The sequence below is a fragment of the Myxocyprinus asiaticus genome, chromosome 2 (assembly GCF_019703515.2).
Source record: "Myxocyprinus asiaticus isolate MX2 ecotype Aquarium Trade chromosome 2, UBuf_Myxa_2, whole genome shotgun sequence".
Lineage (NCBI taxonomy): Eukaryota > Metazoa > Chordata > Actinopteri > Cypriniformes > Catostomidae > Myxocyprinus > Myxocyprinus asiaticus.
In genome coordinates this window covers 66,633,065-66,642,629 of record NC_059345.1, presented here as the reverse complement: position 1 = coordinate 66,642,629, position 9,565 = coordinate 66,633,065, and positions in this window count along the sequence as shown.

Genomic DNA, 9,565 nt, shown 5'->3' with positions numbered 1-9,565 from the left:
AGGCAGTGACAGGCAGTTAATCTGCTGCCACATGTTGGCTTTAATTTTCAAAGCCCTATAAAATGTTTTATACAATTTGTAGAATGAGTGCCTTGCAACTTTTAATAAGGATTTTTTCCTAAAATTTTTTTTACTGAACCTCTATCATGACTTAACATGTTACTAGTGAACATTTCTTTACAGATAAAAAAAATAAATAATAATAATAATAAATAACTTATGTCATGTCATGTCATGTTTCTCTCAGTTTGCTATAGAACTTGCTGCTGTGAAGAAGTGAAGATTTCCAGATGACAACAAGACACTGCCTACCATGTCGTCAGAGCCAGAGCCTCAGTCAGCAATATTTGACAGAGTTTTCAATACTGTCTCAAGAGCCAGACGGGAGCTTTCAAATAACAATCATGACAATCTACTTTCTTCAACTAGACGACTTTTCCGGCATCAGGTTCAACGACTTCATGGTAAGTTGTGCTGTGTTAGCATCAGCATAATTAATGGTGACATACCAATGTTCTTGATATTAGTTAGCTGTGTGTTTGTGTGTTTATGTCAGGACCACCTGGGAGGCGAGAAAACGCTGTCTGGCACACCCACCTTTTCCTCCTTCCCAGCCCAGACGTTGAGGTTTTACCCTCGACACCAGAACTTGAACGGTTTGCAAACTTGGGATTAGGTAAATGTATGGTTGAAACATAAGGATGTCAGAGCAAAAAGGAAGTGTTATTTATTGTTAACCTAACTTGATATTGATCGTATTGCAGTGTATATAAATGTTTTATTATCTGTGAGGTATTTCATGCAGCATATGATCAATTGATGAGCTGTGTTGTTTATTTTATGTTGGTATGTTTGTAGGTAGACCGGTGTAGGAATCATCAGGGACAGAAACACAAAGATAAAAAAAATTAAATAACTTTGTCTGCCAATGCTACCCAAACGTGAGTTTAAGTTTGATAAGTTTCCATTTGGCAAGAGCAGGCAAAGGATGCAAGATACAAAAAGTTCATGTAAATTCTATGAGAGACCTAAAAAAAAGCAGTCTGCAAAAGCAGGCTCTATATTGTCCCACGAGCAGAAGTGTTGCAGGTGTGACTTCTCTTCACATGCTGAACAAAGTCAAAATGTGCAAATGTTACTTGAAAGAGCCATTTCTTTATGATACGACCGTTTGAATTGACCATTTTTAATGTAAACTAATTTAAGAGGATCAGTTCACATTGTTTGCTTAGCAGTGGCGGGCAGTGCGTTTTAAGTCTAAGCCTTCAGTGTGATTCATGCCATTAAGAAAACACAGTTTCACAATGAATAAGACACTCTATGCCTTTGGACATCATACATTATGTCACAGCTAACTAGTAATACCAATTGACATTTTAAAAACACGTCCACGCACGAAAGCCAGAACTTGAAATGACACTTAATGCTCAAGCAAGCCTAATTTTAACTGCCGCATGACTGTTTTGTGAAATGAACGTCTCCTGAACAGACTTTCAAAAATCTTTTTTCAAAAACATTTTTCATATGAATCTACCAAGGAGATCTATAATACCTGGAAAAATCTATCTAATAATATTTGTGATTTAAATGTTGCTTGCAATAAATTTCGTTTCGTCAGGGTACACTGTTATGCTGTGTTCCATTCAAGTTGGACGTGGGATATTCCTACTTGAAATCTCTGACCATAAATGCATTCCATTCCCCGATATTCGGAACTGCAACGCTCCCGTTAGCTTAGCAGGGGTTTGACTCTCATTAGAGATGTCTTCTAGCAACCCAACTGATAAACAATGCTGCAGCGCTAGCATTTGTGCTTTAGGTGTACGATTATCAAAATAGATTATAATATTTTATACACCTGTTTCTGCAGGTGTTTGTTAAACAAGCTTTAATATCATGTAATGTGGAAACAAACTCATCTATCGATATTACTTAATAAAGTGAATGTTTATCACTTACTTTGTATATCTCCCTGAGAGTCGACATGATTGTGTGACAACATGCCCCTGCATCTCGGCGAAATCGGAGTTGGGAATTTCTGCACAAGCCTGCAAGTTGTAATTCTGACTTCAAGATGCATTCCATTGCACTTTTCCTGAAAGGAAGTTGTAAAATCCAACTTTCCGAGTTGAATGGAACGCAGCACTACTTTTCAAAACTTGATCCGACACTGAATGCTCAAGCAGCCTAATTTACACTTAGAAAACTCCTGATGTTGCTATAACAATACAAAAAGCACTTACCAATTTGCTTGAAGTGAAAATCAGTCCTCCTTTCCTGTTTAATAAATTAAGCAATCACATGGTCATGCAGAGCATCTCGTGTTTATAAATCCATAAGGATCTCTTTCTCAACAGCAATACCAGCAGTGATGACAGCCGACTCGTCAGCAAGATCTTGCACTCTTCGCTTTCAAATTACGTACATCACTTCAAGCATGATTGCGTCACTCAAGGCCAGCTAGAAGGCCTCGACCGGGACATATCCTAAAGATCACACCCACCAAGAACAAATAAATCAATCTGATTGGCTGATAAATCTGACAATCTGACTTTAGTTGCCCATTCATTTGCACTGTCGAGGGATTCTGAAGAAATTCTGAAGGCCTGACAGGGTGGAGCTCAAACTCAAGAGCTGCTTCGGGCATGTGATTTGTGAAACAGTTGTCACACTTTGCTTGTAAGCATCAAAGAATAAATTCTGACTGGAGAAGGCTTTGCTGGCCGTGAGAAATAGCCACTGTTGCTTAGTATGAAATTTTATTTTGATATTTCCACACAACACACATTTTTTCATGTTAGGTGACAGTGCAAGTAACTTTACAGTGCAGGGAGTCAAAAGTATTCTTTGCTACGTTTATATATGGAGTTTCTACTTTTTGTCTACCCCCATGTAATGACACCATCCCCTGCCATGTTCCAGAATTCATTACTACCATCCTACACTACTGCAGCACTGGATGACACCTCCTTGGAGGCAGAGGTTCCAAAATCTGTAAATTTGTATGTGAGTGAAGTTAAATGTTTTTAGGTTATGGTGGAGCAGTATTTCAGTTTTGTCAGTGGTTGTAACAAGCAATGATTTGTGACTGTTGTGGGTTTACTTTAGTCCCGTCAGGAATGGTGAGCATTGCGCTTCCAGCAAGAGGAAGAATATAATGCTTCCTTGTTTGCGGACCAAGAAAAGGTAATTTCTCTCACTGTATGCTTGCCAAGGTCCAATCTTAGGCAAAAAAGAAATGTGTGTGTGTGTATTTATATATATATATATATATATATATATATATATATATATATATATATATATATATATTGGTATTAACAGGACAGGAGGAGACACTGCAATGAGGTTTTGGAAGAAAGACACAAAAAGGTTAGTGCTGCGAGTACATTATTTTGTTTACATGTGTGTGTTTTTTCTTATGTGATTTTTTTTTTAAGGTCATTGAGGAAAGACATCAGTGAATGGCCACCCGTGTGGAACCCCTAGATGGAGAGTCTTTGAAATTAAAATATCTGAATATCCGAATGGGTATGTGAACAAGATGAAATTAATCATGTCTGAGCCAGTTCAGGTAAGACGCTCTGTGTGAAAGATGAACAAGGGTTTTTTTCATTGTCAAAAAAAAAAAAAAAAAAAAAAAAAATGATGGAAATAATGACACAATTACCATCATTGGTCTTGTTTTTAGGTCTTGTTTGACTTTATTGGACAAGATGAAATGGGCAGTAAAGTTTTCAAGGTCCAGGAAGCTGCATCTTCAAAAGCTATTGAGAGCACTTCTGCTGGGTCAATTGCAGATCATGGCATAAAATCATCCTTTACTTTGTATGTCCTTTGAATGTCAGCTCTGGATAATCTGGTAAGATATTAAAGCATTATTACTCAAGAAAGAGTTCTGTTGTTGTCTTATCAGCAAGGCTGTGATTCGTCTGTAGGCACGAGGCTACAGGTAACCAAAGCCGTGCTGATATCTAGATTACGTTAATTTTAGCAGCAGGTCTAAAATGAACAGGACTGTCTTGCTGAAAATATTGTAATACTAGCCAATGTATTAATGTTGTAGGATCTCATGGGCCGAAGAATCGTTAATTTTCATGCTCAGAGGTCCCTGGAAATTCCTCAAAAGCCATAAACTAAGAGCTGACAAAATGGCTCCCTTAAGTCTAGCTGAAGCTCACATCTGGCCAATAAAATGAACAAAAGTGACTTGTACAGGTGGTTACCATGGAAATCCAAATTCCATTCCTTCAACCTCCAACCCTTCGGTTAGCCGTCACATGATTGGCAGTGGTAGCTCAGCGGTTAAGGCTCTGGGTTACTGATCAGAAGGTCGGGGGTTCAAGCCCCAGCACTGCCAAGATGCCACTGTTGGGCCCTTGAGCAAGGCCCTTGACCCTATCTGCTCCAGGGGCGCTGTATCATGGCTGACCCTGCACTCTGACCCCAGCCTAGCTGGGATATGTGAAAAAGAAGAATTTCACTGTATATGTGCAGTGAATGTATAATGTGTGATAAATAAAGAAAATTATTATTAATTATTAATTATTAATTATTATTGGCCATTTGCTGAGGGACTACTCTTTTCATGATTGCTAGAAAATCCTATTGTTGGAAACCTAGTGTTCTTCAGTATAAACCAGTTTGCTACACTTAAACTAAACTAATCAGGAGATCCTGCCAGATTGAAGAAAAAAATAATTTAACTACACTACTAATTGCTCACATTCACTGAAAACAACACGCTGTTACTACCCTTCATTTGTGCCCCACACATTGAAGCCAACATCTAGCTGTAACACTACACCTATGCCCTTAACCCCATGCAGATCTGTGTCAGGTCTCTCACTAGTCTTCCACTACAGTGTGCCAACATGTTGCTGGAGACTGACCACACGGCCCACTGGAAAGACTTGAAGGCAATACTGAATAACATGCTGGAAAAATTCACCAACTACCTGGCCCACAACCTCATAGTCCAGATGAAACTGAGCGACAAGAACGCCACCCATCTGAAACATGAAGTATACAACCTAAAGCTGCAATACACAAAGACCCAAAAGGTGTTAACGCATTCCATGTGCCGCATAGTCCAGCTAGAAGCTGAAGCACAAGATCGATGCAAGGTGTCCAAACAACTGGAACAAGCATCAACAAGAGAAATCGAATGGCCCCAGGAAGCCCTGACAGCTGCCAAGCAGAGAGAACAGCAGGCTAAAGCCGCCCAAGAGGACCTGGAAAAGAAACTCCAGCACACCAAAGTACAACTGGAAAAGGCCATTTTGGATTTGAAAGACATGAACTCTCGAAACAAGGCCTTGGAAGGCCATCTGGAAATATCCAGAACTAAAGTTGAAACCCTGACCCAACAACTTGACCTCAGTTCAATTAAGGCGAGAGCTTAAAATGAACAGGCATCCCATGGCAGCACCCTTGGTCAACAAAGCAGCATCCTACAACAAAAAGCTGCCATATGATGAAAGAAACAACGCCCCGCAGCACAAAACCTCAGCGGCCCTCTTCCAAGAACCCCTCTCCAACAGCAGTGAAAGGATAAAACATCCCAATGAACCCTGAAGCAGCACCCGGAATGGACTTTAAAGACCTCGACAAGCTGGCATGGAACATTGACAAGTTCACACCAAATCCTGCTGAGGGTCACAAGATCCATGCTTACCTGCGTGACATAGACTTCCACCTGAATATGAGGCCTCAGATGACTAACAGAGACACTTTATGCCTACTATGGATAACATCCAGCCATGAGGTACAAATTTTTCTTGCCAGACAGTCAAACCACACAAAGTCTGACTACCAAATTCTGAGAGAGGCCCTGATTAAATAATTTTCAGACCCAGAGTCTGAGCAAGAACTGTTTACCACCCTGAACACCAAACAGGGACGGAAAGAGACCATACAAGCCTACCACCATCGACTATGGCAAGACTACTTCCAGTCCCAGAATGAACCTGAGATGGAAGAAGAATTAAACTTCAAAACCATTTTTCTCAGACACCTGCATCCCACTGTGAGCTATCATCTAGGAGTCACAGCCTGTCCTCGCACGATGACAGCTCAACAACTGCCTGACTTGACACATAAGGCTTATGTTAAACAAAGAATGGCCTCAAGAAAGGCCCACAAGGCATCGTCAGTCTCAAGCCTTTCCTCTCAAAACCAAGGGCTGGCATCAGAAGATATGTGGCATCACAGCAAAGCCAGGTTCTTCAGCACAGAGCAGAGTAAATCCCATGGCAATCAAGAGCCTGACCCCCACATCAGTGCCAGACCATATGCATGTCCAACCACTGGGAGAAACCATGGAACAAACCACATCCCTTAAGCAATCCAAAAGAAAGGATGACATGGGAACCCAGATGGACATTTAAAGGCAACTGATGATGAAAGCCATCTCCACACTGTGCAGACATATACCGAACTGAGCCTGCACACGAACACAGAACTAAGCCTGCACACCAAATAAGCCACCTGCAGAAGACTCACCAGGACTGCTGAAGCAACTCACAGCATACTTAAAGCAGAATCCACCCAAGGCCGACCATAAAGACATTTCATACTTCTGTTGTGACCATTGACAGGAATACAGGTGCTAGGCACAACAGTGACCGACACAGCACTGGCTTATGGACAGAAAACTCAGCCATTATCCTTAACTTCAACCACATCTTAACTCACAACATGACACAAACTCAGTCATATAGCAGCTCATGACGAGTTATATACAGACATCAAGAACTGTGTGAAAGACTTCTATGAACTGAGGCTTCATCAGCACCCACAGTCACCTAGAGGATCCAGATAAGCCAAGACACAAAGCGCCAATCTTCAAATGGGTCCACTGAAACTAAGTCAACAGACAAGAGCTCCAAGACCAGAAAAGGGGGGAGTTCGAAACAGTCTGACACAGTTTACATCAGTCTCACATACAGCTAAAACAGACTGACATAGTTTGAACTGTTCTTATAACACACCTTTAACACACCCTACCACTATAGGGAAATATCGAACCGTTTTCCTCATAGATAAAGCACCCAACATTACTTAAAGTACTCAAAAACACTAGCTACCCTACTCTAAGTCCATACAAGGTCACACTAACCTCTCAACACTGGTTATGTTAACTTACACATTATGATAGGAAACACTCAATAGGCAAAATGCTAAAGCTAATCAAAATTGCCAGCAAGAAAGTCAATGGCACTATATCAGGACTGACTAATTATACTTTTCATTCATGAGCCACCATGAATTCATAGAGCATTCAGAAAGCCTCATGCGAATAGGACATTTATCCGTGATATGTCATGATAGTGCGGAAAAAAAAAAACATCCCAACTAAATTGAAGGAACTTACCATGTTACGCTACACAATTGAACAATGCGGATCAATTTCCAAAAGAACATAATCCTTCATTTTTATGACTTAGCCTTCAGTACTTCCAGAGTGAAGAGTGTCAAACAAAGCTCAATCCTTCTGGTTTTAAATGGGTACTCCTTCACCCTTGGTTCTGAATTGCGACAGAAACAAGGCAGAAGGAATTCACCTAACTGGACTGATTCTAATCGATTCAATGTCACAAACGATCACTCATATTCATGACGATTCACCTCAATCAAATCCAAATTACCCTTTACTGGTTTCCGAACCACTAAGGATAATTAAATATGACTCTAAAACACAAACAATCGTAAACGACTCTAAATAGCACCAAAACATCTCAAGATTCATCTGAACACCTACTGAATAATTAATTATTCTGCACCAGTGCTTTAGTTTTGATGGAGGTGTTGTCTTTTTGTTTGTTTGTGTTTGTCTGCTTGTTCTGCCTATGTTCCAATGATCGTCAATGCCCACATTTTGACCATTTCCGATCGAAGGGGGGATATGTAGGATCTCATGGGCTGAAGAATCATTCATTTCCATGCTTAGAAACCCCTGGAAATTCATCAAAAGCCATAAACTAAGAGCTGACAAAATGTCTCCCTAAAGTCTAGCTGAAGCTCACATCTGGCCAATGAAACAAACAAAAGAGACTTGTCCAGATAGCACATGACTTGTAAGCTTCATGCTTTTGGGATGTGGCCAGTCTACACTCAAGACTCTGGTACCAAGGAAGAAGTTTTTAGTCTTCCACTTCAACTCTCTTCTTGCTTCTTCCATTTCCTCTGCAGCTCCTCATTCCTTTGCGCTCTTGCCCTCATGGCTTGCAGACTTCGTGCCATGTAGAGTCCAAGGAAGCTCGGGAAACAAAGTCCCGAGGAAGCCTCTCACTCTCTCCTGTATGGTTCAAACATGTGACAGGAGTCGCGAATCCTCCTTGCGGAAGGCCTCGCTTCAAAGCCCCGCCTCATCATCCATCGATGCAACAGACAACAACTATCCACAATCTTAACAGATGTCCAAAACATCGACGGAACCACCAGAACTTCTACAAAGAGCCAAAGAACCAAGCAAAGCAAGGAAACGCAAGTACCTCTCCAGACTTTTGCTGAAAGTGGTGGTGTATTATTTAAATACTTCGGGTAACCCAATTGCAAATCAAATGGTTTCCAAGGCATTGTCTGTAGACTCCATAAAGTTTATTTTCTCTGTACAGATCATTTCATTCGCCTTTTACACTACTCATCTACCTGTTTTATGTTTGAATGCGTTAGATTAGTTTTTATGTTTAGATTAGCAATAAAGTCTTGTTTGCATTCAAAGATAATTTGACTGTGGTATATTTTGATAAATAATCTCATTTGATTTTTAAATATCTTGCTTCAAAGCTCATACCTAAAATATGTGTGTTATATTATTTTCAGTAATCCATGTGAATAATATTACTCCAATAATTCAATTAATCATAATTCCCTTATTAAAGCTAATTCCTTAAAATAGAAATTGTGAGCGGATACAACGAGACATTGTATTACAATTTTAATGGTGGAATTTTATTCAGACAAATAATCAAATTATTTGTCATTTATCTTATAATGGTTGTCAAATGTGGCTAATTCCATTATACATTTCCCTACATAATGATGGAGGTACGTGGCACTTTAATCTGTACCGTGTACATCTACATTAACTGAAATTCCTACATAATAATAACATAGAATGCGGACAGTTTAATTTAATTCCTAACACGCATACTGTTTCTACAATGTATATGATTGTAGTTGTCTGTATTGCTTGCACACACACTCAGGCATACAAACAGACACACAAACAAACATACATAGAAGCTTGTGGTCAGTCAGCGCAACTCCACTATTTAATCCATATATTTGTATACACTGCATTAGCAACTGTTTCTCTTGACAGCGATGCATCTGCACATCTGCCATATTGAAACTATTTTTAATTCCTGTATTCTGCATCTGCACATCCACCATATTGAAACGATTTTTAATTCCTGTATTCTGCATCTGCACATCCACCATATTGAAACGATTTTTAATTCCTGTTTTCTGCATCAATTTTATGCAGAATCTTTTATTGCTAAATTTGAATCTTTTTTCTGAGTGTCCCTGTTAAGTTTTAAGACAGTGCCACCTACTG